This window comes from Periplaneta americana, chromosome 6 (assembly GCF_040183065.1).
Source record: "Periplaneta americana isolate PAMFEO1 chromosome 6, P.americana_PAMFEO1_priV1, whole genome shotgun sequence".
Classification (NCBI taxonomy): Eukaryota; Metazoa; Arthropoda; class Insecta; order Blattodea; family Blattidae; genus Periplaneta; species Periplaneta americana.
Window position 1 is genome coordinate 163,677,657 of NC_091122.1, and position 27,570 is coordinate 163,705,226.

The following is a 27,570-nucleotide window of genomic DNA, read 5'->3' on the forward strand; positions in this document are numbered from 1 at the left end:
GGAACCCGGAGTTTGTGACCCCTGGACCCGGATTTTGGACCAGGAACCCGGACTTTGTGACCCGGAACCCGGATTTTGGGACTCGGAACCCGGAGTTTTGGAAACTGGAACCCGGAGTTTGGAAATTATAACCCGGAGTTTTGGGCCAGGAACCCGGAATTTTGGAACCATGCCCGGAGTTTGGTAACCGGATCCCGGAGTTTTGTAACCGGAACCCGGAGTTTGGAAAATATAACCCGGAGATTTTGTTCCCGGAACCCGGAGTATGGAACACGGATCCTGGAGTTTGGGACCTGGAACCCGGAGTTTGGGAGCAGGAACCCGGTGTTTGGGACCCTGAACCCGGAGTCTGGGACCAGGAACCCGGAGTTAGGGACTCGGAACCCGGTACCCGGAGTTTGGAAACCAGTACCCGGAGTTTGGAAATTATAACCAGGACATTTTTGACCCGCAACCCGGAGTTTTGGACCATGAACCCGGAATTTTGGAACCATAACCGGAGTTTGGTAACCGGAACCCGGAGTTTGGAACCCGGAACCCGGAGTTTGGTAAAAAATAACCCGGAGTTTTGGTGCCTGGAACCCGGAATATGGGACCCGGACCTGGAGTTTGGGACCCGGAATCCGGAGTTTGGGACCCGGAACCCGTGGTTTGGAAATCGGAACCCGGAGTTTGGATATTATAACCCGGAGATTTTGGACCCGGAACCCGGAGTTTGGGACCCGGAACCCGGAGTGTGATACCCGGGACCCGGAGTTTGGGACCCGGAACCCGGAGTTTTGGACCAGGAGCCCGGTATTATATAACCATTCCCGGATTTCGGTAGCCGGAACCCGGAGTTTGGGACCCGGAACACGGAGTTTAGGACCCGGAACCCGGAGTTTGGGACCCGGAAATCGGAGTTTTGGACCAGGAACCCGGATTTTTATAACCATTCCCGGAGTTCGGTAACCGGAACCCGGAGCTTGGGACCCGGAACCCGGAGTTTGTGACCCCTGGACCCGGATTTTGGACCAGGAACCCGGACTTTGTGACACGGAACCCGGATTTTGGGACTCGGAACCCGGAGTTTTGGAAACTGGAACCCGGAGTTTGGAAATTATAACCCGGAGTTTTGGGCCAGGAACCCGGAATTTTGGAACCATGCCCGGAGTTTGGTAACCGGATCCCGGGGTTTGGTAACCGGAACCCGGAGTTTGGAAAATATAACCCGGAGATTTTGTTCCCGGAACCCGGAGTATGGAACACGGATCCTGGAGTTTGGGACCTGGAACCAGGAGTTTGGGAGCAGGAACCCGGTGTTTGGGACCCGGAACCCGGAGTCTGGGACCAGGAACCCGGAGTTAGGGACCCGGATCCCGGAGTCTGGGACCCGGAACCCGTGGTTTGGACCAGGAGCCCGGTATTATATAACCATTCCCGGATTTCGGTAGCCGGAACCCGGAGTTTGGGACCCGGAACCCGGAGTTTAGGACACGGAACCCGGAGTTTGGGACCCGGAAATCGGAGTTTTGGACCAGGAACCCGGATTTTTATAACCATTCCCGGAGTTCGGTAACCGGAACCCGGAGCTTGGGACCCGGAACCCGGAGTTTGTGACCCCTGGACCCGGATTTTGGACCAGGAACCCGGACTTTGTGACCCGGAACCCGGATTTTGGGACTCGGAACCCGGAGTTTTGGAAACTGGAACCCGGAGTTTGGAAATTATAACCCGGAGTTTTGGGCCAGGAACCCGGAATTTTGGAACCATGCCCGGAGTTTGGTAACCGGATCCCGGAGTTTGGTAACCGGAACCCGGAGTTTGGAAAATATAACCCGGAGATTTTGTTCCCGGAACCCGGAGTATGGAACACGGATCCTGGAGTTTGGGACCTGGAACCCGGAGTTTGGGAGCAGGAACCCGGTGTTTGGGACCCGGAACCCGGAGTCTGGGACCAGGAACCCGGAGTTAGGGACCCGGATCCCGGAGTCTGGGACCCGGAACCCGTGGTTTGGAAATCGGAACCCGGAGTTTGGAAATTATAACCCGGAGATTTTGGACCCGGAACCCGGAGTTTGGGACCCGGAACCCGGAGTGTGATACCCGGGACCCGGAGTTTGGGACCTGGAACCCGGAGTTTGGGACCTGGAACCCGGAGTTTGGGAGCATGAACCCGGTGTTTGGGACCCGGAACCCGGAGTCTGGGACCACGAACCCGGAGTTAGGGACCCGGATCCCGGAGTCTGGGACCCGGAACCCGGAGTTTGGAAATTATAACCCGGAGATTTTGGACCCAGAACCCGGAGTTTTGGACCAGGAACCCGGAATTTTATAACCATTCCCGGAATTAGGTAACCGGAACCCGGAGCTTGGGACCCGGTACCCGGAGCTTGTGACCCGGAACCCGGAGCTTGGGACCCTGAACCCGGAGTTTGGGACCCCGGAACCCGGATTTGGGACCCGGAAGCCGGACTTTTTGACCCGGAACCCGGGTTTTGGGACTCGGAACCCGGGACCCGGAGTTTGGAAACCGGAACTCGGAGTTTGGAAATTATAACCCGGAGTTTTGGACCATGAACCCGGAATTTTGGAACCATGCCCGGAGTTTGGTAACCGGAACCCGGAGTTTTGTAACCGGAACCCGTAGTTTGGAAACCGGAACCCGGAGTTTGGAAACCGGAACCCGGAGTTTGGAAAATATAACCCGGTGTTTTTTGGCCCGGAACCCGGTATGGGACCCGGAACCCGGAATTTGGAAACCGGAACCCGGATTTTGGAAATTATAACCCGGAGGTTTTGGACCCGGAACCCGGAGTTTGGGACCAGGGTCCCGGAGTTTGTTATGTTAGCTCACTTGTTAAGTACAAGATCGCTTCCAAGCAGAGTCCACAGGATGTATTTCTCCTTCATGTCATGAACAAATGCTGGGTAACTTTCGTTGTTGTACCTTGGACTCATTGCACCGGCATTATCACCTTCATCTCATTCAGACGCTAAATAACCTACTGAAATAAATAAATCTTTCAATTCATGTTGTTTATATTGATATTACTTTATTGTTATAAAATACAAAGTATGCAGGCATAGTCAAACATTTATATTTAAATGTATATTTAAAAAAAAATATCATCAACATTATAAATTCTTTTGTTAAAATAGACTTAATAAATATATCCTGTTCCTACATTCCTTAATAAACTTATAACACCACTCATGTAATGTTAAAGTAAGTAATACTGAAGGTTATTCATTACACATTGCATCTCCTTCATCTATTCCTTCAACACCTTCTCTTTACGAAATACTAGGCCTAATGACATCAACATTTTATACTGTGAGCCTCCTCTATTCCTTTATACATATTACACACACACACACGTATTTACAGTGCAATTAAAGTGTTTAATACAATTCATGAAATGCACTTGTATTATTTAACTAAACCGCTCACTCTTTCAACCTTATCTTCTCCTCACATTGCAACTCTTCACGTGTCTAGCTGTATCATGCCATCAGGACACTGCTGCAAATATGATCACACCAATCTGGGACATGAAGGGAACATTACTTGCCAGGCAATCCAGCGACCCTAGGAATCAGCCTGCAAACATAAGCAATGTTATAGCTGCAATATCTCTATGTTTCAAATCAATAATGCAACAAAGATATCATGAAATGCATAAACAAGACAAATGACAGATCCAAAACCTACATCAACACATAAACAAAATACACCCAAAGCTACACTACACATTAGAAACTGAAAATAACAAATCCATAAATTTTCTAGACATCACACTAACAAAAGTACACAACATACACACATTCAAAGTATACAGAAAACCCACAACAACAACACACATACACAACACATCCAACCACCCCACACAACACAAACAAGCTGCATTCCGAACAATGGTACACAGACTACTCAACATACCAATGATACAACGAAGAGCTAAACACAATCAAATACATAAGAAAAGAAAACGGTTACAACCCTAACATAATAGACAACATAATACGAAAGACAAAACATAATCAAAAAAAACATAAGAATACAACACAAACACAAGAACACAAACATACGAAAACAAAAACACACACAAGATTGCAACCTCATTCAAGAAATTAAATTACAACATCGCATACCGAACAAATAACACTCTACAAAAACATCTCAACACACAAACAACACAAACAAACAAATACAACCACACAGGCGTATACAAACTCAAATGTAACACCTGCAACAGCTACTACATAGGACAGACAGGCAGATCGTTTCAAACACGTTACAAAGAACACATCACAGCCATAACAAAATTACAAAAAAACTCCACATATGCAGAAAACATCACAAATGCTAACCACACCTACAGAGACTTCAACACAGAAATGGAAATTCTACACATCCAACCAAAAAGCCAGAAACTAAACACACTAGAACAATATGAAATATACAGACACACGAAAACACACCCCAGCGAAATTTTCAACACACGACTCAATTTCAGAACACACACACTTTTTGACTCTACACTACGAACGCACCCTCACAGGAAACAAAACAAGAAGGACCAAGACCAACAACGACCAGTTCTGAGGATGATCCATAAATAAGTCGAAACATGTAAACGAGGTACGTTAGAATTTAACACATATCATACATATTCCGAAGTGATACAGTGGTAAAAGTTGTGTAATCAAGATGTAAAATAAAAAAAGTTACAGTACTGAAATGGAGTCAATCACTTTCCACAATTTCATCATGCTACATGAAAATCTAGTATTCGTGGAACTGCTGACAGTGAAGTTTCAACATTACTCATAATTGGGAAGTACGTAATCAGCTTCAGAGCTTAAATAATTCAACCAGATACTACTGTCACGTGCTTCTGACTCCTTGAGAAATGAGTGGCAATGCAAGGTAAACTGATATGTCTCTCGTAAATAACTACTATTCACTTCCTGCTATTCAACAAAAATCTGCCATATCTCTGTGCAATTTATCAATATCCATTCATTTAGGAGGAAAAAGCTCCACCAAACTTTCCGAGATTCGTCGATTCTATTATTCACTGCACTTGTTCCCAATTCCTTCTTATAACAATTAACAAAAATAGCCGCTCTAAATAAGGGTTCGAATAGATCGGCCTACTAATCAATTCTTAAAGAATAATCATTAAAACCAATTGTGTGACAATTTGAAAGGAAAAAGAAAACATTAAGGTAAATGATACGAAAACATAGGAAATCATTTACAATAAAAGTTTGTTGGGTACAAATGATTACTAATTATAGCTAAAGACGATTTTAACAAATGAGAGCCTATGGCATCAGAAATTTTAAATTGTTTAAGTTGATTTATGTAAAGTTTCCCGTGGGATCGTGCCATGGGCACCGAACATGAGCCCAAAACCTGTCCAATGTGTGATGTGGTATTGTGCTCCGAGATGCTGACAGCAAGGCTCATAAATGACATGTTTTTCACGACACACCTCTTGTGGCAGTTGCTCATGCATCTCGAAACGAATGTGGGATCAAGAATGACACCCTTATCCTTCTGCCGATCAATTATGATGATATCAGCACATCTAGTAGAGCCATCAGAAGAAACGCAACCAACCTCCTGACAAACCTCATAGGGAGCATTCTGACGGATTGAAGATGCGATGAGAGAATGAACCGTATTATGTCTGTTGATTCGGAGCAATTCTCCATGATGAGAGAAACCCAAGACGTGAGCAAGCGTTTCTTGCTCGTCGCACGGATTGAGTCAAGCGTTCTACCAGGGAGAGTACGTACAGGTATTGTATTACAGTTCATCTTAATGGCTTGCGTCCACTGGCTGCTCGAATGTCCCTTTTTGGTTGAGATCCATGAATTACCTTTGTTCCAGTGAGAATAGAAAACAATTCCCAAATCTTTACTTTTCAATTTGCTCCATTGATGAAAAGAATCTTCACGGAATGCTTTTCTTAGTTTTTGAGAAGAAATACGTTCAGAGCAATCCAAGGTAATTGGTAATTGTTTGATGCAATGTTCAATTTCGTTTGGAAGATTCCGAGTGCCTGCTACATGAGGGTTGTCAACGTGTGGATGACGGAGCTATGGCACCAAGAATTTGGAAGCACAAACACTTCTTGTTTTAAAATGAATTACATTTTGAGCATACTTCATTCCTTTACAAATTGAATTACTCAAAACTCGACTCACTTGGAAGAAAAGAAAAAAAAAAACAAAAACGATCCACATTTTTTCCTCATTGTCTTTCTAATTTTGCTCACATGATTCTTTGGAGCAAACTAAGCAATTTTCATTATTCACATTTGAAAATAGAATTTGCAACCACAAACATATATTTTTTAATGAATAGCATTTTGAGCAGACTTTATTCCAATACTAAATGACATGCTGGCAAACTTCTGTCGCGAAAATAATCCCCTACATACGTACAATTTTACATACAATTATTTATTTTCAGACATTCAAAACATATTCCACATTTGAATATATATGTACATTCATGGAATTAAATAATTATAATCAATTCAAAATAATAATTTTAGCTTCCAATGTAGCCCCAATTTTGAGCTTAGACTTGGTATCTCAATGAAGTCCTTTCCCAATTTGAAGTCTACATTTTCTCCCATGAAAGGATAAAAGTCAGAAAATGTGAAATAGGAGAAAATAGACACTGAAGACGGTGAAAGGCATACAAAGTATAGTACGTTTGTTACTACTATAAATGCCTAAATAATTATATCATCTGGATAATGTGAAAAATTATATTTTTTTGAGAAACTACAACAAAGCAGCTTACAGATGAGAAAATCACAACATTATTTCCCAAATTTTGAGACATCTAAACTTATGGCAAATAACAATAACTGCCAAGACCAATTCACTCACTGAAAAGGATGAAAAATGCACAGCTGAAGAAAACAGGTCTACAAAAAAGTGCAACAGATTTACTCGATTTTATTAGTGATTATTAGTGCACACGCAGAGATCCTACATTGAAAAGGGTGGGTCTCTGAGATCCCTCGTTCTCCTTATGTACAGAAAATTCTGTTTTGGGAGTTCAAAATGATGTTTTTTTTTTAATTTGTCGGACTCTACCGTCCATTTATCTGGGGAAAAAGAGTTAACTCCGCAGTACGTGTACTGAGAAAAAACACGATGAGTGCGTTGAATAGAGCTCCTCGAACTCTATCTTTAGTGTAAAGGACAACTCTCTATCCCCGTGCGTTTGGACGGGACAGGCCGGCAAAACTTATAAAAATGGTCATTTTGACCTCCCAAAACCGAACTTTCTCTACACAAGGAGAACGGAGCGGCTTAGAGGCCCGCCATTTTAGCTGTAGCATTCTCGCATGGTCAGTAATAATTCCCGCTAAAATGCAGCAAATCCGTCGCACTTTTTTCTAGCCGTATTTTTTGGGTACCTAAAATAGTTGGGTCTCTAATTCCGGAAATAATGGCCACAACGAGGAACGGGATGCGACCCTCTATTCCCCCTTGACTTAGTTCTTACACGATAGCATCAAAATGGGAATCGCGAGCACTAACTGATTTTCGAGAAAATCCTTCCGCCGACATTCTAGCCGCCATAACTCCGCAGTACGCGTACTGAGAAAAAACACGATGAGTGCGTTGAATAGAGCTCCTCGAACTCTATCTTTAGTGTAAAGGACAACTCTCTATCCCCGTGCGTTTGGACGGGAGAGGCCGGCAAATTTTCAAAGAATGGTCATTTTGACCTTCCAAAACAGAACTTTCTCTACACAAGGAGAACGGAGCGGCTTAGAGGCCCGCCATTTTAGCTGTAGCATTCTCGCATGGTCAGTAATAATCCCCGCTAAAATGCAGCAAATCCGTCGCACTTTTTTCTAGCCTTATTTTTTTTGGGTACCTAATATATTTGGGTCCCTAATTCCGGAAATAATGGCCATAACGAGGAACGGGATGCGACCCTCTATTCCCATTTGACTTAGTTCTTACACGATAGCATCAAAATGGGAATAGCGAGCGCAAACTGATTTTCGAGAAAAAAAGGGGAAGGGTTTAAACCACCCTTCCGCCGACATTCTAGCCGCCATAACTCCGCAGTACGTGTACTGAGAAAAAACACGATGAGTGCGTTGAATAGAGCTCCTCGAACTCTATCTTTAGTGTAAAGGACAAATCTCTATCCCAGTGAGTTTGGCGGGAGAGGCCGACAAAATTTCAAAAAATGGTTATTTTGACCTTCCACAAAAGAACTTTCTCTACACAAGGAGAACGGAGCGGCTTAGAGGCCCGCCATTTTAGCTGTAGCATTCTCGCATGGTCGGTAATAATACCCGATAAAATGCAGCAAATCCGTCGCACTTTTTTCTAGCCGTATTTTTTTGGGTACTTAAAATATTAGGGTCTCTAATTCCGGAAATAATGGCCATGACAAGGAACGGGATGCGACCTTCTATTCCCCCTTGTCTTAGTTCTTACACGATAGCATCAAAATGGGAATCGCGAGCACAAACTGATTTTCGAGAAAAAAAGAGGAAGGGTTAAACCACCCTTCCGCCGACATCCTAGCCGCCATAACTCCGCAGTACGTGTACTGAGAAAAAACACGATGAGTGCGTTTAATAGAGCTCCTCGAATTCTATCTTTAGTGTAAAGGACAACTCTCTATCCCCGTGCGTTTGGACGGGAGAGGCCGGAAAAATTTCAAAAAATGGTCATTTTGACTTTCCAAAACAGAACTTTCTCTACACAAGGAGAACGGAGCGGCTCAGAGGCCCGCCATTTTAGCTGTAGCATTCTCGCATGGTCAGTAATAATCCCCGCTAAAATGCAGCAAATCCGTCGCATTTTTTTCTAGACGTATTTTCTTGTGTACCTAAAATATTAGGGTCTCTAATTCCGGAAATAATGGCTAAAACGAGGAACGGGATGCGGCCCTCTATTCCCATTTGACTTAGTTCTTACACGATAGCATCAAAATGGAAATAGCGAGCACAAACTGATTTTCGAGAAAAAAAGGGGAAGGGTTTAAACCACCCTTCCGCCGACATTCTAGCCGCCATAACTCCGCAGTACGTGTACTGAGAAAAAACACGATGAGTGCGTTGAATAGAGCTCCTCGAACTCTATCTTTAGTGTAAAGGACAACTCTCTATCCCCGTGCGTTTGGACGGGAGGGGCCGGCAATATTTCAAAAAATGGTCATTTTGACCTTCCAAAATAGAACTTTCTCTACACAAGGAGAACGGAGCGGCTTAGAGGCCCGCCATTTTAGCTGTAGCATTCTCGCATGGTCGGTAATAATACCCGCTAAAATGCAGCAAATCCGTCGCACTTTTTTCTAGCCGTATTTTTTTGGGTACTTAAAATATTAGGGTCTCTAATTCCGGAAATAATATCCATAACAAGGAACGGGATGCGACCCTCTATTCCCCCTTGTCTTAGTTCTTACACGATAGCATCAAAATGGGAATCGCGACCAGAAACTGATTTTCGAGAAAAAAAGGGGAAGGGTTTAAACCACCATTCCGCCGACATTCTAGCCGCCATAACTCCGCACTACGTGTACTGAGAAAAAAACACGATAAGTGCGTTGAATAGAGCTCCTCGAACTCTATCTTTAGTGTAAAGGACAACTGTCTATCCCCGTGCGTTTGGACGGGAGAGGCCGGCAAACTTTCAAAAAATGGTCATTTTGACCTTCCAAAACAGAACTTTCTCTACACAAGGAGAACGGAGCGGCTTAGAGGCCCGCCATTTTGGCTGTAGCATTCTCGCATGGTCAGTAATAATCCCCGCTAAAATGCAGCAAATCCGTCGCACTTTTTTGTAGCCTTATTTTTTTTGGGTACCTAAAATATTTGGGTCCCTAATTCCGGAAATAATGGCCATAACGAGGAACGGGATGCGACCCTCTATTCCCACATGACTTTGTCCTTACACGATAGCATCAAAATGGGAATCGCGAGCAGAAACTGATTTTCGAGAAAAAAAGGGGAAGGGTTTAAACCACCCTTCCTCCGACATTCTAGCCGCCATAACTCCGCAGTACGTGTACTGAGAAAAAACATATTGAGAGCGTTGAATAGAGCACCTCGAACTCTATCCTTAGTGTAAAGAACAAATCTCTATCCCCGTGGGTTTGGCGGGAGAGGCCGACAAAATTTCAAAAAATGGTTATTTTGACCTTCCACAAAAGAACTTTCTCTACACAAGGAGAAAGGAGCGGCTTAGAGGCCCGCCATTTTAGCTGTAGCATTCTCGCATGGTCAGTAATAATCCCCGCTAAAATGCAGCAAATCCGTCACACTTTTTTCTAGCCTTAGTTTTTTTGGGTACCCAAAATATTTGGGTCTCTAATTCCGGAAATAATGGCCATAACGAGGAACGGGATGCGACCCTCTATTCCCCCTTGACTTAGTTCTTACACGATAGCATCAAAATGGGAATCGCGAGCACAAACTGATTTTCGAGGAAAAAAGGCGAAGGGTTTAAACCACCCTTCCACCGACATTCTAGCCACCATAACTCCGCAGTACGTGTACTGAGAAAAAACACGATGAGTGCGTTGAATAGAGCTCCTCGAACTCTATCCTTAGTGTAAAGGACAACTCTTTATCCCCGTGCGTTTGTACGGGAGAGGCCGGCTAAATTTCAAAAAATGGTCATTTTGACCTCTCAAAACAGAACTTTCTCTACACAAGGAGAAAGGAGCGGCTTAGAGGCCCGCCATTTTAGCTGTAGCATTCTCGCATGGTCGGTAATAATACCCGCTAAAATGCAGCAAATCCGTCGCACTTTTTTCTAGCCGTATTTTTTAGTGTACTTAAAATATTAGGGTCTCTAATTCCGGAAATAATATCCATAACAAGGAACAGGATGCGACCCTCTATTCCCCCTTGTCTTAGTTCTTACACGATAGCATCAAAATGGGAATCGCGAGCAGAAACTGATTTTCGAGAAAAAAAGGGGAAGGGTTTAAACCACCCTTCCGCCGACATTCTAGCCGCCATAACTCCGCAGTACGTGTACTGAGAAAAAACACGATAAGTGCGTTGAATAGAGCTCCTCGAACTCTATCTTTAGTGTAAAGGACAACTGTCTATCCCCGTGCGTTTGGACGGGAGAGGCCGGCAAAATTTCAAAAAATGGTCATTTTGACCTTCCAAAACAGAACTTTCTCTACACAAGGAGAACGGAGCGGCTTAGAGGCCCGCCATTTTAGCTGTAGCATTCTCGCATGGTCAGTAATAATCCCCGCTAAAATGCAGCAAATCCGTCGCACTTTTTTGTAGCCTTATTTTTTTTGGGTACCTAAAATATTTGGGTCCCTAATTCCGGAAATAATGGCCATAACGAGGAACGGGATGCGACCCTCTATTCCCACATGACTTTGTCCTTACACGATAGCATCAAAATGGGAATCGCGAGCAGAAACTGATTTTCGAGAAAAAAAGGGGAAGGGTTTAAACCACCCTTCCGCCGACATTCTAGCCGCCACAACTCCGCAGTACGTGTACTGAGAAAAAACACGATGAGTGCGTTGAATAGAGCTCCTCGAACTCTATCTTTAGTGTAAAGGACAAATCTCTATCCCAGTGAGTTTGGCGGGAGAGGCCGACAAAATTTCAAAAAATGGTTATTTTGACCTTCCACAAAAGAACTTTCTCTACACAAGGAGAACGGAGCGGCTTAGAGGCCCGCCATTTTAGCTGTAGCATTCTCGCATGGTCGGTAATAATACCCGCTAAAATGCAGCAAATCCGTCGCACTTTTTTCTAGCCGTATTTTTTTGGGTACTTAAAATATTAGGGTCTCTAATTCCGGAAATAATATCCATAACAAGGAACGGGATGCGACCCTCTATTCCCCCTTGTCTTAGTTCTTACACGATAGCATCAAAATGGGAATAGCGAGCGCAAACTGATTTTCGAGAAAAAAAGGGGAAGGGTTTAAACCACCATTCCGCCGACATTCTAGCCGCCATAACTCCGCACTACGTGTACTGAGAAAAAAACACGATAAGTGCGTTGAATAGAGCTCCTCGAACTCTATCTTTAGTGTAAAGGACAACTGTCTATCCCCGTGCGTTTGGACGGGAGAGGCCGGCAAACTTTCAAAAAATGGTCATTTTGACCTTCCAAAACAGAACTTTCTCTACACAAGGAGAACGGAGCGGCTTAGAGGCCCGCCATTTTGGCTGTAGCATTCTCGCATGGTCAGTAATAATCCCCGCTAAAATGCAGCAAATCCGTCGCACTTTTTTGTAGCCTTATTTTTTTTGGGTACCTAAAATATTTGGGTCCCTAATTCCGGAAATAATGGCCATAACGAGGAACGGGATGCGACCCTCTATTCCCACATGACTTTGTCCTTACACGATAGCATCAAAATGGGAATCGCGAGGAGAAACTGATTTTCGAGAAAAAAAGGGGAAGGGTTTAAACCACCCTTCCTCCGACATTCTAGCCGCCATAACTCCGCAGTACGTGTACTGAGAAAAAACATATTGAGAGCGTTGAATAGAGCACCTCGAACTCTATCCTTAGTGTAAAGAACAAATCTCTATCCCCGTGGGTTTGGCGGGAGAGGCCGACAAAATTTCAAAAAATGGTTATTTTGACCTTCCACAAAAGAACTTTCTCTACACAAGGAGAAAGGAGCGGCTTAGAGGCCCGCCATTTTAGCTGTAGCATTCTCGCATGGTCAGTAATAATCCCCGCTAAAATGCAGCAAATCCGTCACACTTTTTTCTAGCCTTAGTTTTTTTGGGTACCCAAAATATTTGGGTCTCTAATTCCGGAAATAATGGCCATAACGAGGAACGGGATGCGACCCTCTATTCCCCCTTGACTTAGTTCTTACACGATAGCATCAAAATGGGAATCGCGAGCACAAACTGATTTTCGAGGAAAAAAGGCGAAGGTAAACCACCCTTCCACCGACATTCTAGCCACCATAACTCCGCAGTACGTGTACTGAGAAAAAACACGATGAGTGCGTTGAATAGAGCTCCTCGAACTCTATCCTTAGTGTAAAGGACAACTCTTTATCCCCGTGCGTTTGTACGGGAGAGGCCGGCTAAATTTCAAAAAATGGTCATTTTGACCTCTCAAAACAGAACTTTCTCTACACAAGGAGAAAGGAGCGGCTTAGAGGCCCGCCATTTTAGCTGTAGCATTCTCGCATGGTCGGTAATAATACCCGCTAAAATGCAGCAAATCCGTCGCACTTTTTTCTAGCCGTATTTTTTAGTGTACTTAAAATATTAGGGTCTCTAATTCCGGAAATAATATCCATAACAAGGAACAGGATGCGACCCTCTATTCCCCCTTGTCTTAGTTCTTACACGATAGCATCAAAATGGGAATCGCGAGCAGAAACTGATTTTCGAGAAAAAAAGGGGAAGGGTTTAAACCACCCTTCCGCCGACATTCTAGCCGCCATAACTCCGCAGTACGTGTACTGAGAAAAAACACGATAAGTGCGTTGAATAGAGCTCCTCGAACTCTATCTTTAGTGTAAAGGACAACTGTCTATCCCCGTGCGTTTGGACGGGAGAGGCCGGCAAAATTTCAAAAAATGGTCATTTTGACCTTCCAAAACAGAACTTTCTCTACACAAGGAGAACGGAGCGGCTTAGAGGCCCGCCATTTTAGCTGTAGCATTCTCGCATGGTCAGTAATAATCCCCGCTAAAATGCAGCAAATCCGTCGCACTTTTTTGTAGCCTTATTTTTTTTGGGTACCTAAAATATTTGGGTCCCTAATTCCGGAAATAATGGCCATAACGAGGAACGGGATGCGACCCTCTATTCCCACATGACTTTGTCCTTACACGATAGCATCAAAATGGGAATCGCGAGCAGAAACTGATTTTCGAGAAAAAAAGGGGAAGGGTTTAAACCACCCTTCCGCCGACATTCTAGCCGCCATAACTCCGCAGTACGTGTACTGAGAAAAAACACGATGAGTGCGTTGAATAGAGCTCCTCGAACTCTATCTTTAGTGTAAAGGACAACTCTCTATCCCCGTGCGTTTGGCGGGAGAGGGCGACAAAATTTAAAAAAATGGTTATTTTGACCTTCCACAACAGAACTTTCTCTACACAAAGAGAAAGGAGCGGCTTAGAGGCCCGCCATTTTAGCTGTAGCATTCTCGCATGGTCGGTAATAATACCCGCTAAAATGCAGCAAATCCGTCGCACTTTTTTCTAGCCGTATATTTTTGGGTACTTAAAATATTAGGGTCTCTAATTCCGGAAATAATGGCCATGACAAGGAACGGGATGCGACCTTCTATTCCCCCTTGTCTTAGTTCTTACACGATAGCATCAATATGGGAATCGCGAGCACAAATTGATTTTCGAGAAAAAAAGAGGAAGGGTTAAACCACCCTTCCGCCGACATTCTAGCCGCCATAACTCCGCAGTACGTGTACAGAGAAAAAACACGATGAGTGCGTTTAATAGAGCTCCTCGAATTCTATCTTTAGTGTAAAGGACAACTCTCTATCCCCGTGCGTTTGGACGGGAGAGGCCGGAAAAATTTCAAAAAATGGTCATTTTGACCTTAAAAAACAGAACTTTCTCTACACAAGGAGAACGGAGCGGCTTAGAGGCCCGCCATTTTAGCTGTAGCATTCTCGCATGGTCAGTAATAATCCCCGCTAAAATGCAGCAAATCCGTCGCATTTTTTTCTAGACGTATTTTCTTGTGTACCCAAAATATTTGGGTCTGTAATTCCGGAAATAATGTCCATAACGAGGAACGGGATGCGACCCTCTATTCCCCCTTGACTTAGTTCAGACACGATAGCATCAAAATATGAATCGCGAGCACAAACTGATTTTCGAGGAAAAAAGGGGAACGGTTTAAACCACCCTTCCGCCGACATTCTAGCCGCCATAACTCCGCAGCACGTGTACTGAGAAAAAACACGATGAGTGCGTTGAATAGAGCTCCTCGAACTCTATCTTTAGTGTAAAGGACAACTCTCTATCCCTGTGCGTTTGTACGGGAGAGGTCGGCAAAATTTCAAAAAATGGTCATTTTGACCTCTCAAAACAGAACTTTCTCTACACAAGGAGAAAGGAGCGGCTTAGAGGCCCGCCATTTTAGCTGTAGCATTCTCGCATGGACGGTAATAATACCCGCTAAAATGCAGCAAATCCGTCGCACTTTTTTCTAGCCGTATATTTTTGGGTACTTAAAATATTAGGGTCTCTAATTCCGGAAATAATATCCATAACAAGGTACGGGATGCGACCCTCTATTCCCCCTTGTCTTAGTTCTTACACGATAGCATCAAAATGGGAATCGCGACCAGAAACTGATTTTCGAGAAAAAAAGGGGAAGGGTTTAAACCACCCTTCCGCCGACATTCTAGCCGCCATAACTCCGCACTACGTGTACTGAGAAAAAACACGATAAGTGCGTTGAATAGAGCTCCCCGAACTCTATCTTTAGTGTAAAGGACAACTGTCTATCCCCGTGCGTTTGGACGGGAGAGGCCGGCAAACTTTCAAAAAATGGTCATTTTGACCTTCCAAAACAGAACTTTCTCTACACAAGGAGAACGGAGCGGCTTAGAGGCCCGCCATTTTAGCTGTAGCATTCTCGCATGGTCAGTAATAATCCCCGCTAAAATGCAGCAAATCCGTCGCACTTTTTTGTAGCCTTATTTTTTTTGGGTACCTAAAATATTTGGGTCCCTAATTCCGGAAATAATGGCCATAACGAGGAACGGGATGCGACCCTCTATTCCCATTTGACTTAGTTCTTACACGATAGAATCAAAATGGGAATAGCGAGCACAAACTGATTTCCGCCGACATTCTAGCCGCCATAACTCCGCAGTACGTGTACTGAGAAAAACCACGATGAGTGCGTTGAATAGAGCTCCTCGAACTCTATCATTAGTGTAAAGGACAACTCTCTATCCCCGTGCGTTTGGACGGGAGAGGCCGGCAAAATTTCAAAAAATGGTCATTTTGACCTTCCAAAACAGAACTTTCTCTACACAAGGAGAACGGAGCGGCTTAGAGGCCCGCCATTTTAGCAGTAGCATTCTCGCATGGTCAGTAATAATCCCCGCTAAAATGCAGCAAATCCGTCGCACTTTTTTCTAGCCGTATTTTCTTGGGTACCTAAAATATTAGGGTCTCTAATTCCGGAAATAATGGCCACAAAGAGGAACGGGATGCGGCCCTCTATTCCCATTTCACTTAGTTCTTACACGATAGCATCAAAATGGGAATAGCGAGCGCAAACTGATTTTCGAGAAAAAAAGGGGAAGGGTTTAAACCACCCTTCCGCCGACATTCTAGCCGCCATAACTCCGCAGTACGTGTACTGAGAAAAAACACGATGAGTGCGTTGAATAGAGCTCCTCGAACTCTAACTTTAGTGTAAAGGACAACTCTCTATCCCCGTGCGTTTGGACGGGAGGGGCCGGCAAAATTTCAAAAAATGGTCATTTTGACCTTCCAAAACAGAACTTTCTCTACACAAGGAGAACGGAGCGGCTTAGAGGCCCGCCATTTTAGCTGTAGCATTCTCGCATGGTCAGTAATAATCCCCGCTATAATGCAGCAAATCCGTCGCACTTTTTTCTAGCCGTATTTTCTTGGGTACCTAAAATATTAGGGTCTCTAATTCCGGAAATAATGGCCACAACGAGGAACGGGATGCGGCCCTCTATTCCCATTTGACATAGTTCTTACACGATAGCATCAAAATGGGAATAGCGAGCACAAACTGATTTTCCACCCTTCCGCCGACATTCTAGCCGCCATAACTCCGCACTACGTGTACTGAGAAAAAACACGATGAGTGCGTTGAATAGAGCTCCTCGAACTCTATCTTTAGTGTAAAGGACAAATCTCTATCCCCGTGCGTTTGGACGGGAGAGGCCGGCAAAATTTCAAAAAATGGTCATTTTGACCTTCCAAAACAGAACTTTCTCTACACAAGGAGAACGGAGCGGCTTAGAAGCCCGCCATTTTAGCTGTAGCATTCTCGCATGGTCAGTAATAATCCCCGCTAAAATACAGCAAATCCGTCGCACTTTATTCTAGCCATATTTTTTTTGGGTACCTAAAATATTTGGGTCCCTAGTTCCGGAAATAATGGCCATAACGAGGAACGGGATGCGACCCTCTATTCCCCCTTGACTTTGTCCTTACACGATAGCATCAAAATGGAAATCGCGAGCACAAACTGATTTTCGAGAAAAAAAGGGGAAGGGTTTAAACCACCCTTCCGCCGACATTCTAGCCGCCATAACTCCGCAGTACGTGTACTGGGAAAAAACACGATGAGAGCGTTGAATAGAGCTCCTCGAACTCTATCTTTAGTGTAAAGGACAAATCTCTATCCCCGTGCGTTTGGCGGGAGAGGCCGACAAAATTTCAAAAAATGGTTATTTTGACCTTCCACAAAAGAACTTTCTCTACACAAGGAGAAAGGAGCGGCTTAGAGGCCCGCAATTTTAGCTGTAGCATTCTCGCATGGTCGGTAATAATACCCGCTAAAATGCAGCAAATCCGTCGCACTTTTTTCTAGCCGTATTTTTTTGGGTACTTAAAATATTAGGGTCTCTAATTCCGGAAATAATATCCATAACGAGGAATGGGATGCGACCCTCTATTCCCCCTTGTCTTAGTTCTTACACGATAGAATCAAAATGGGAGTCGCGAGCAGAAACTGATTTTCGAGAAAAAAAGGGGAAGGGTTTAAACCATCCTTCCGCCGACATTCTAGCCGCCATAACTCCGCAGTACGTGTACTGAGAAAAAACACGATGAGTGCGTTGAATAGAGCTCCTCGAACTCTATCTTTAGTGTAAAGGACAACTCTCTATCCCCGTGCGTTTGGCGGAAGAGGGCGACAAAATTTCAAAAAATGGTTATTTTGACCTTCCACAACAGAACTTTCTCTACACAAAGAGAAAGGAGCGGCCTAGAGGCCCGCAATTTTAGCTGTAGCATTCTCGCATGGTCGGTAATAATACCCGCTAAAATGCAGCAAATCCGTCGCAATTTTTTCTAGCCGTATTTTTTTGGGTACTTAAAATATTAGGGTCTCTAATTCCGGAAATAATGGCCATGACAAGGAACGGGATGCGACCTTCTATTCCCCCTTGTCTTAGTTCTTACACGATAGCATCAAAATGGGAATCGCGAGCACATATTGATTTTCGAGAAAAAAAGAGGAAGGGTTAAACCACCTTTCCGCCGACATTCTAGCCGCCATAACTCGGCAGTACGTGTACTGAGAAAAAACACGATGAGTGCGTTTAATAGAGCTCCTCGAATTCTATCTTTAGTGTAAAGGACAACTCTCTATCCCCGTGCGTTTGGACGGGAGAGGCCGGCTAAATTTAAAAAAATGGTCATTTTGACCTCTCAAAACAGAACTTTCTCTACACCAGGAGAAAGGAGCGGCTTAGAGGCCCGCCATTTTAGCTGTAGCATTCTCGCATGGTCGGTAATAATACCCGCTAAAATGCAGCAAATCCGTCGCACTTTTTTCTAGCCGTATTTTTTTGGGTACCTAAAATATTTGGGTCCCTAATTCCGGAAATAATATCCATAACAAGGAACGGGATGCGACCCTCTATTCCCACATAACTTTGTCCTTACACGATAGCATCAAAATGGGAATCGCGAGCAGAAACTGATTTTCGAGAAAAAAAGGGGAAGGGTTTAAACCACCCTTCCGCCGACATTCTAGCCGCCACAACTCCGCAGTACGTGTACTGAGAAAAAACACGATGAGTGCGTTGAATAGAGCTCCTCGAACTCTATCTTTAGTGTAAAGGACAACTCTCTATCCCCGTGCGTTTGGCGGGAGAGCTCGACAAAATTTCAAAAAATGGTTATTTTGACCTTCCACAACAGAACTTTCTCTACACAAAAAAAAGGAGCGGCTTAGAGGCCCGCCATTTTAGCTGTAGCATTCTCGCATGGTCAGTAATAATCCCCGCTAAAATGCAGCAAATCCGTCGCACTTTTTTCTAGCCGTATTTTCTTGGGTACCTAAAATATTAGGGTCTCTAATTCCGGAAATAATGGCCACAACGAGGAACGGGATGCGGCCCTCTATTCCCATTTGACTTAGTTCTTACACGATAGAATCAAAATGGGAATAGGGAGCACAAACTGATTTTCGAGAAAAAAAGGGGAAGGGTTTAAACCACCCTTCCGCCGACATTCTAGCCGCCATAACTCCGCAGTACGTGTACTGAGAAAAAACACGATGAGTGCGATGAATAGAGCTCCTCGAACTCTATCTTTAGTGTAAAGGACAACTCTCTATCTCCGTGCGTTTGGACGGGAGGGGCCGGCAAAATTTCAAAAAATGGTCATTTTGACCTTCCAAAACAGAACTTTCTCTACACAAGGAGAACGGAGCGGCTTAGAGGCCCGCCATTTTAGCTGTAGCATTCTCGCATGGTCAGTAATAATCCCCGCTAAAATGCAGCAAATCCGTCGCACTTTTTTCTAGCCTTATTTTTTTTGGGTACCTAATATATTTGGGTTCCTAATTCCGGAAATAATGGCCATAACGAGGAACGGGATGCGCCCCTCTATTCCCCCTTGACTTTGTCCTTACACGATAGCATCAAAATGGGAATCGCAAGCAGAAAATGGTTTTTCGAGAAAAAAAGGGGTAGGGTTTAAACCACCCTTCCGCCGACATTCTAGCCGCCATAACTCCGCACTACGTGTACTGAGAAAAAACACGAAGAGTGCGTTGAATAGAGCTCCTCGAACTCTATCTTTAGTGTAAAGGACAACTTTCTATCCCCGTGCGTTTGGCGGCAGAGACCGACAAAATTTCAAAAAATGGTTATTTTGACCTTCCACAACAGAACTTTCTCTACACAAGGAGAAAGGAGCGGCTTAGAGGCCCGCCATTTTAGCTGTAGCATTCTCGCATGGTCGGTAATAATACCCGCTAAAATGCAGCAAATCCGTCCCACTTTTTTCTAGCCGTATTTTTTTGGGTACTTAAAATATTAGGGTCTCTAATTCCGGAAATAATGGCCATAACAAGGAACGGGATGCGACCTTCTATTCCCCCTTGTCTTGGTTCTTACACGATAGCATCAAAATGGGAATCGCGAGCACAAACTGATTTTCGAGAAAAAAAGGGGAAGGGTTTAAACCACCCTTCCGCCGACATTCTAGCCGCCACAACTCCGCAGTACGTGTACTGAGAAAAAACACGATTAGTGCGTTGAATAGAGCTACTCGAACTCTATCTTTAGTGTAAAGGACAAATCTCTATCCGCGGGCGTTTGGACGGGAGAGGCCGGCAAATTTTCAAAAAATGGTCATTTTGACCTTCCAAAACAGAACTTTCTCTACACAAGGAGAACGGAGCGGCTTAGAGGCCCGCCATTTTAGCTGTAGCATTATCGCATGGTCAGTAATAATCCCCGTTAAAATGCAGCAAATCCGTCGCACTTTTTTCTAGCCGTATTTTCTTGGGTACCTAAAATATTAGGGTCTCTAATCCCGGAAATAATGCCCACAATGAAAAACGGGATGCGGCCCTCTATTCCCATTTGACTTAGATCTTACACGATAGCATCAAAATGGGAATAGCGAGCGCAAACTGATTTTCGAGAAAAAAAGGGGAAGGTAAAACCACCCTTCCGCCGACATTCTAGCCGCCATAACTCCGCAGTACGTGTACTGAGAAAAAACACGATGAGTGCGTTGAATAGAGCTCCTCGAACTCTATCTTTAGTGTAAAGGACAACTCTCTATCCCCGTGCGTTTGGACGGGAGAGGCCGGCAAATTTTCAAAAAATGGTCATTTTGACCTTCCAAAACAGAACTTTCTCTACACAAGGAGAACGGAGCGGCTTAGAGGCCCGCCATTTTAGCTGTAGCATTCTCGCATGGTCAGTAATAATCCCCGCTAAAATGCAGCAAATCCGTCGCACTTTATTCTAGCCTTATTTTTTTTGGGTACCTAAAATATTTGGGTCCCTAAGTCCGGAAATAATGGCCATTACGAGGAACGGGATGCGACCCTCTATTCCCCCTTGTCTTAGTTCTTACACGATAGCATCAAAATGGGAATCGCGACCAGAAACTGATTTTCGAGAAAAAAAGGGGAAGGGTTTAAACCACCCTTCCGCCGACATTCTAGCCGCCATAACTCCGCACTACGTGTACTGAGAAAAAACACGATAAGTGCGTTGAATAGAGCTCCCCGAACTCTATCTTTAGTGTAAAGGACAACTGTCTATCCCCGTGCGTTTGGACGGGAGAGGCCGGCAAACTTTCAAAAAATGGTCATTTTGACCTTCCAAAACAGAACTTTCTCTACACAAGGAGAACGGAGCGGCTTAGAGGCCCGCCATTTTAGCTGTAGCATTCTCGCATGGTCAGTAATAATCCCCGCTAAAATGCAGCAAATCCGTCGCACTTTTTTGTAGCCTTATTTTTTTTGGGTACCTAAAATATTTGGGTCCCTAATTCCGGAAATAATGGCCATAACGAGGAACGGGATGCGACCCTCTATTCCCATTTGACTTAGTTCTTACACGATAGAATCAAAATGGGAATAGCGAGCACAAACTGATTTCCGCCGACATTCTAGCCGCCATAACTCCGCAGTACGTGTACTGAGAAAAACCACGATGAGTGCGTTGAATAGAGCTCCTCGAACTCTATCATTAGTGTAAAGGACAACTCTCTATCCCCGTGCGTTTGGACGGGAGAGGCCGGCAAAATTTCAAAAAATGGTCATTTTGACCTTCCAAAACAGAACTTTCTCTACACAAGGAGAACGGAGCGGCTTAGAGGCCCGCCATTTTAGCAGTAGCATTCTCGCATGGTCAGTAATAATCCCCGCTAAAATGCAGCAAATCCGTCGCACTTTTTTCTAGCCGTATTTTCTTGGGTACCTAAAATATTAGGGTCTCTAATTCCGGAAATAATGGCCACAAAGAGGAACGGGATGCGGCCCTCTATTCCCATTTCACTTAGTTCTTACACGATAGCATCAAAATGGGAATAGCGAGCGCAAACTGATTTTCGAGAAAAAAAGGGGAAGGGTTTAAACCACCCTTCCGCCGACATTCTAGCCGCCATAACTCCGCAGTACGTGTACTGAGAAAAAACACGATGAGTGCGTTGAATAGAGCTCCTCGAACTCTAACTTTAGTGTAAAGGACAACTCTCTATCCCCGTGCGTTTGGACGGGAGGGGCCGGCAAAATTTCAAAAAATGGTCATTTTGACCTTCCAAAACAGAACTTTCTCTACACAAGGAGAACGGAGCGGCTTAGAGGCCCGCCATTTTAGCTGTAGCATTCTCGCATGGTCAGTAATAATCCCCGCTATAATGCAGCAAATCCGTCGCACTTTTTTCTAGCCGTATTTTCTTGGGTACCTAAAATATTAGGGTCTCTAATTCCGGAAATAATGGCCACAACGAGGAACGGGATGCGGCCCTCTATTCCCATTTGACATAGTTCTTACACGATAGCATCAAAATGGGAATAGCGAGCACAAACTGATTTTCCACCCTTCCGCCGACATTCTAGCCGCCATAACTCCGCACTACGTGTACTGAGAAAAAACACGATGAGTGCGTTGAATAGAGCTCCTCGAACTCTATCTTTAGTGTAAAGGACAAATCTCTATCCCCGTGCGTTTGGACGGGAGAGGCCGGCAAAATTTCAAAAAATGGTCATTTTGACCTTCCAAAACAGAACTTTCTCTACACAAGGAGAACGGAGCGGCTTAGAAGCCCGCCATTTTAGCTGTAGCATTCTCGCATGGTCAGTAATAATCCCCGCTAAAATACAGCAAATCCGTCGCACTTTATTCTAGCCATATTTTTTTTGGGTACCTAAAATATTTGGGTCCCTAGTTCCGGAAATAATGGCCATAACGAGGAACGGGATGCGACCCTCTATTCCCCCTTGACTTTGTCCTTACACGATAGCATCAAAATGGAAATCGCGAGCACAAACTGATTTTCGAGAAAAAAAGGGGAAGGGTTTAAACCACCCTTCCGCCGACATTCTAGCCGCCATAACTCCGCAGTACGTGTACTGGGAAAAAACACGATGAGAGCGTTGAATAGAGCTCCTCGAACTCTATCTTTAGTGTAAAGGACAAATCTCTATCCCCGTGCGTTTGGCGGGAGAGGCCGACAAAATTTCAAAAAATGGTTATTTTGACCTTCCACAAAAGAACTTTCTCTACACAAGGAGAAAGGAGCGGCTTAGAGGCCCGCAATTTTAGCTGTAGCATTCTCGCATGGTCGGTAATAATACCCGCTAAAATGCAGCAAATCCGTCGCACTTTTTTCTAGCCGTATTTTTTTGGGTACTTAAAATATTAGGGTCTCTAATTCCGGAAATAATATCCATAACGAGGAATGGGATGCGACCCTCTATTCCCCCTTGTCTTAGTTCTTACACGATAGAATCAAAATGGGAGTCGCGAGCAGAAACTGATTTTCGAGAAAAAAAGGGGAAGGGTTTAAACCATCCTTCCGCCGACATTCTAGCCGCCATAACTCCGCAGTACGTGTACTGAGAAAAAACACGATGAGTGCGTTGAATAGAGCTCCTCGAACTCTATCTTTAGTGTAAAGGACAACTCTCTATCCCCGTGCGTTTGGCGGAAGAGGGCGACAAAATTTCAAAAAATGGTTATTTTGACCTTCCACAACAGAACTTTCTCTACACAAAGAGAAAGGAGCGGCCTAGAGGCCCGCAATTTTAGCTGTAGCATTCTCGCATGGTCGGTAATAATACCCGCTAAAATGCAGCAAATCCGTCGCAATTTTTTCTAGCCGTATTTTTTTGGGTACTTAAAATATTAGGGTCTCTAATTCCGGAAATAATGGCCATGACAAGGAACGGGATGCGACCTTCTATTCCCCCTTGTCTTAGTTCTTACACGATAGCATCAAAATGGGAATCGCGAGCACATATTGATTTTCGAGAAAAAAAGAGGAAGGGTTAAACCACCTTTCCGCCGACATTCTAGCCGCCATAACTCGGCAGTACGTGTACTGAGAAAAAACACGATGAGTGCGTTTAATAGAGCTCCTCGAATTCTATCTTTAGTGTAAAGGACAACTCTCTATCCCCGTGCGTTTGGACGGGAGAGGCCGGCTAAATTTAAAAAAATGGTCATTTTGACCTCTCAAAACAGAACTTTCTCTACACAAGGAGAAAGGAGCGGCTTAGAGGCCCGCCATTTTAGCTGTAGCATTCTCGCATGGTCGGTAATAATACCCGCTAAAATGCAGCAAATCCGTCGCACTTTTTTCTAGCCGTATTTTTTTGGGTACCTAAAATATTTGGGTCCCTAATTCCGGAAATAATATCCATAACAAGGAACGGGATGCGACCCTCTATTCCCACATAACTTTGTCCTTACACGATAGCATCAAAATGGGAATCGCGAGCAGAAACTGATTTTCGAGAAAAAAAGGGGAAGGGTTTAAACCACCCTTCCGCCGACATTCTAGCCGCCACAACTCCGCAGTACGTGTACTGAGAAAAAACACGATGAGTGCGTTGAATAGAGCTCCTCGAACTCTATCTTTAGTGTAAAGGACAACTCTCTATCCCCGTGCGTTTGGCGGGAGAGCTCGACAAAATTTCAAAAAATGGTTATTTTGACCTTCCACAACAGAACTTTCTCTACACAAAAAAAAGGAGCGGCTTAGAGGCCCGCCATTTTAGCTGTAGCATTCTCGCATGGTCAGTAATAATCCCCGCTAAAATGCAGCAAATCCGTCGCACTTTTTTCTAGCCGTATTTTCTTGGGTACCTAAAATATTAGGGTCTCTAATTCCGGAAATAATGGCCACAACGAGGAACGGGATGCGGCCCTCTATTCCCATTTGACTTAGTTCTTACACGATAGAATCAAAATGGGAATAGGGAGCACAAACTGATTTTCGAGAAAAAAAGGGGAAGGGTTTAAACCACCCTTCCGCCGACATTCTAGCCGCCATAACTCCGCAGTACGTGTACTGAGAAAAAACACGATGAGTGCGATGAATAGAGCTCCTCGAACTCTATCTTTAGTGTAAAGGACAACTCTCTATCTCCGTGCGTTTGGACGGGAGGGGCCGGCAAAATTTCAAAAAATGGTCATTTTGACCTTCCAAAACAGAACTTTCTCTACACAAGGAGAACGGAGCGGCTTAGAGGCCCGCCATTTTAGCTGTAGCATTCTCGCATGGTCAGTAATAATCCCCGCTAAAATGCAGCAAATCCGTCGCACTTTTTTCTAGCCTTATTTTTTTTGGGTACCTAATATATTTGGGTTCCTAATTCCGGAAATAATGGCCATAACGAGGAACGGGATGCGCCCCTCTATTCCCCCTTGACTTTGTCCTTACACGATAGCATCAAAATGGGAATCGCAAGCAGAAAATGGTTTTTCGAGAAAAAAAGGGGTAGGGTTTAAACCACCCTTCCGCCGACATTCTAGCCGCCATAACTCCGCACTACGTGTACTGAGAAAAAACACGAAGAGTGCGTTGAATAGAGCTCCTCGAACTCTATCTTTAGTGTAAAGGACAACTTTCTATCCCCGTGCGTTTGGCGGCAGAGACCGACAAAATTTCAAAAAATGGTTATTTTGACCTTCCACAACAGAACTTTCTCTACACAAGGAGAAAGGAGCGGCTTAGAGGCCCGCCATTTTAGCTGTAGCATTCTCGCATGGTCGGTAATAATACCCGCTAAAATGCAGCAAATCCGTCCCACTTTTTTCTAGCCGTATTTTTTTGGGTACTTAAAATATTAGGGTCTCTAATTCCGGAAATAATGGCCATAACAAGGAACGGGATGCGACCTTCTATTCCCCCTTGTCTTGGTTCTTACACGATAGCATCAAAATGGGAATCGCGAGCACAAACTGATTTTCGAGAAAAAAAGGGGAAGGGTTTAAACCACCCTTCCGCCGACATTCTAGCCGCCACAACTCCGCAGTACGTGTACTGAGAAAAAACACGATTAGTGCGTTGAATAGAGCTACTCGAACTCTATCTTTAGTGTAAAGGACAAATCTCTATCCGCGGGCGTTTGGACGGGAGAGGCCGGCAAATTTTCAAAAAATGGTCATTTTGACCTTCCAAAACAGAACTTTCTCTACACAAGGAGAACGGAGCGGCTTAGAGGCCCGCCATTTTAGCTGTAGCATTATCGCATGGTCAGTAATAATCCCCGTTAAAATGCAGCAAATCCGTCGCACTTTTTTCTAGCCGTATTTTCTTGGGTACCTAAAATATTAGGGTCTCTAATCCCGGAAATAATGCCCACAATGAAAAACGGGATGCGGCCCTCTATTCCCATTTGACTTAGATCTTACACGATAGCATCAAAATGGGAATAGCGAGCGCAAACTGATTTTCGAGAAAAAAAGGGGAAGGTAAAACCACCCTTCCGCCGACATTCTAGCCGCCATAACTCCGCAGTACGTGTACTGAGAAAAAACACGATGAGTGCGTTGAATAGAGCTCCTCGAACTCTATCTTTAGTGTAAAGGACAACTCTCTATCCCCGTGCGTTTGGACGGGAGAGGCCGGCAAATTTTCAAAAAATGGTCATTTTGACCTTCCAAAACAGAACTTTCTCTACACAAGGAGAACGGAGCGGCTTAGAGGCCCGCCATTTTAGCTGTAGCATTCTCGCATGGTCAGTAATAATCCCCGCTAAAATGCAGCAAATCCGTCGCACTTTATTCTAGCCTTATTTTTTTTGGGTACCTAAAATATTTGGGTCCCTAAGTCCGGAAATAATGGCCATTACGAGGAACGGGATGCGACCCTCTATTCCCCCTTGACTTTGTCCTTACACGATAGCATCAAAATGGAAATCGCGAGCAGAAACTGATTTTCGAGAAAAAAAGGGGAAGGGTTTAAGCCACCCTTCCGCCGACATTCTAGCCGCCATAACTCCGCAGTACGTGTACTGAGAAAAAACATGATGAGAGCGTTGAATAGAGCTCCTCGAACTCTATCTTTAGTGTAAAGGACAAATCTCTATCCCCGTGCGTTTGGCGGGAGAGGCCGACAAAATTTCAAAAAATGGTTATTTTGACCTTCCACAAAAGAGAAATCTCTACACAAGGAGAAAGGAGCGGCTTAGAGGCCCGCCATTTTAGCTGTAGCATTCTCGCATGGTCGGTAATAATACCCGCTAAAATGCAGCAAATCCGTCGCACTTTTTTCTAGCCGAATTTTTTTGGGTACTTAAAATATTAGGGTCTCTAATTCCGGAAATAATGGCCATGACAAGGAACGGGATGCGACCTTCTATACCCCCTTGTCTTAGTTCCTACACGATAGCATCAAAATGGGAATCGCGAGCACAAACTGATTTTCGAGAAAAAAAGAGGAAGGGTTAAACCACCCTTCCGCCGACATTCTAGCCGCCATAACTCCGCACTACGTGAACTGAGAAAAAACACGATGAGTGCGTTTAATAGAGCTCCTCGAATTCTATCTTTATTGTAAAGGACAACTCTCTATCCCCGTGCGTTTGGACGGGAGAGGCCGTCTAATTTTCAAAAA

General features: G+C 44.3%; 1 long non-coding RNA gene across 1 annotated transcript in view; it reads right to left on the bottom strand.

The window, feature by feature from the left end:
• Positions 1 to 3,049: 3,049 nt before the first annotated feature.
• The window catches only part of LOC138702322 (uncharacterized), a 238,020-nt gene continuing 213,499 nt past the window's right edge, over positions 3,050 to 27,570 (bottom strand). The window contains exon 4 of the long non-coding RNA XR_011332833.1: positions 3,050 to 3,583. This is a non-coding gene — a long non-coding RNA (uncharacterized lncRNA). The remainder of the gene's footprint in view (positions 3,584 to 27,570) is intronic.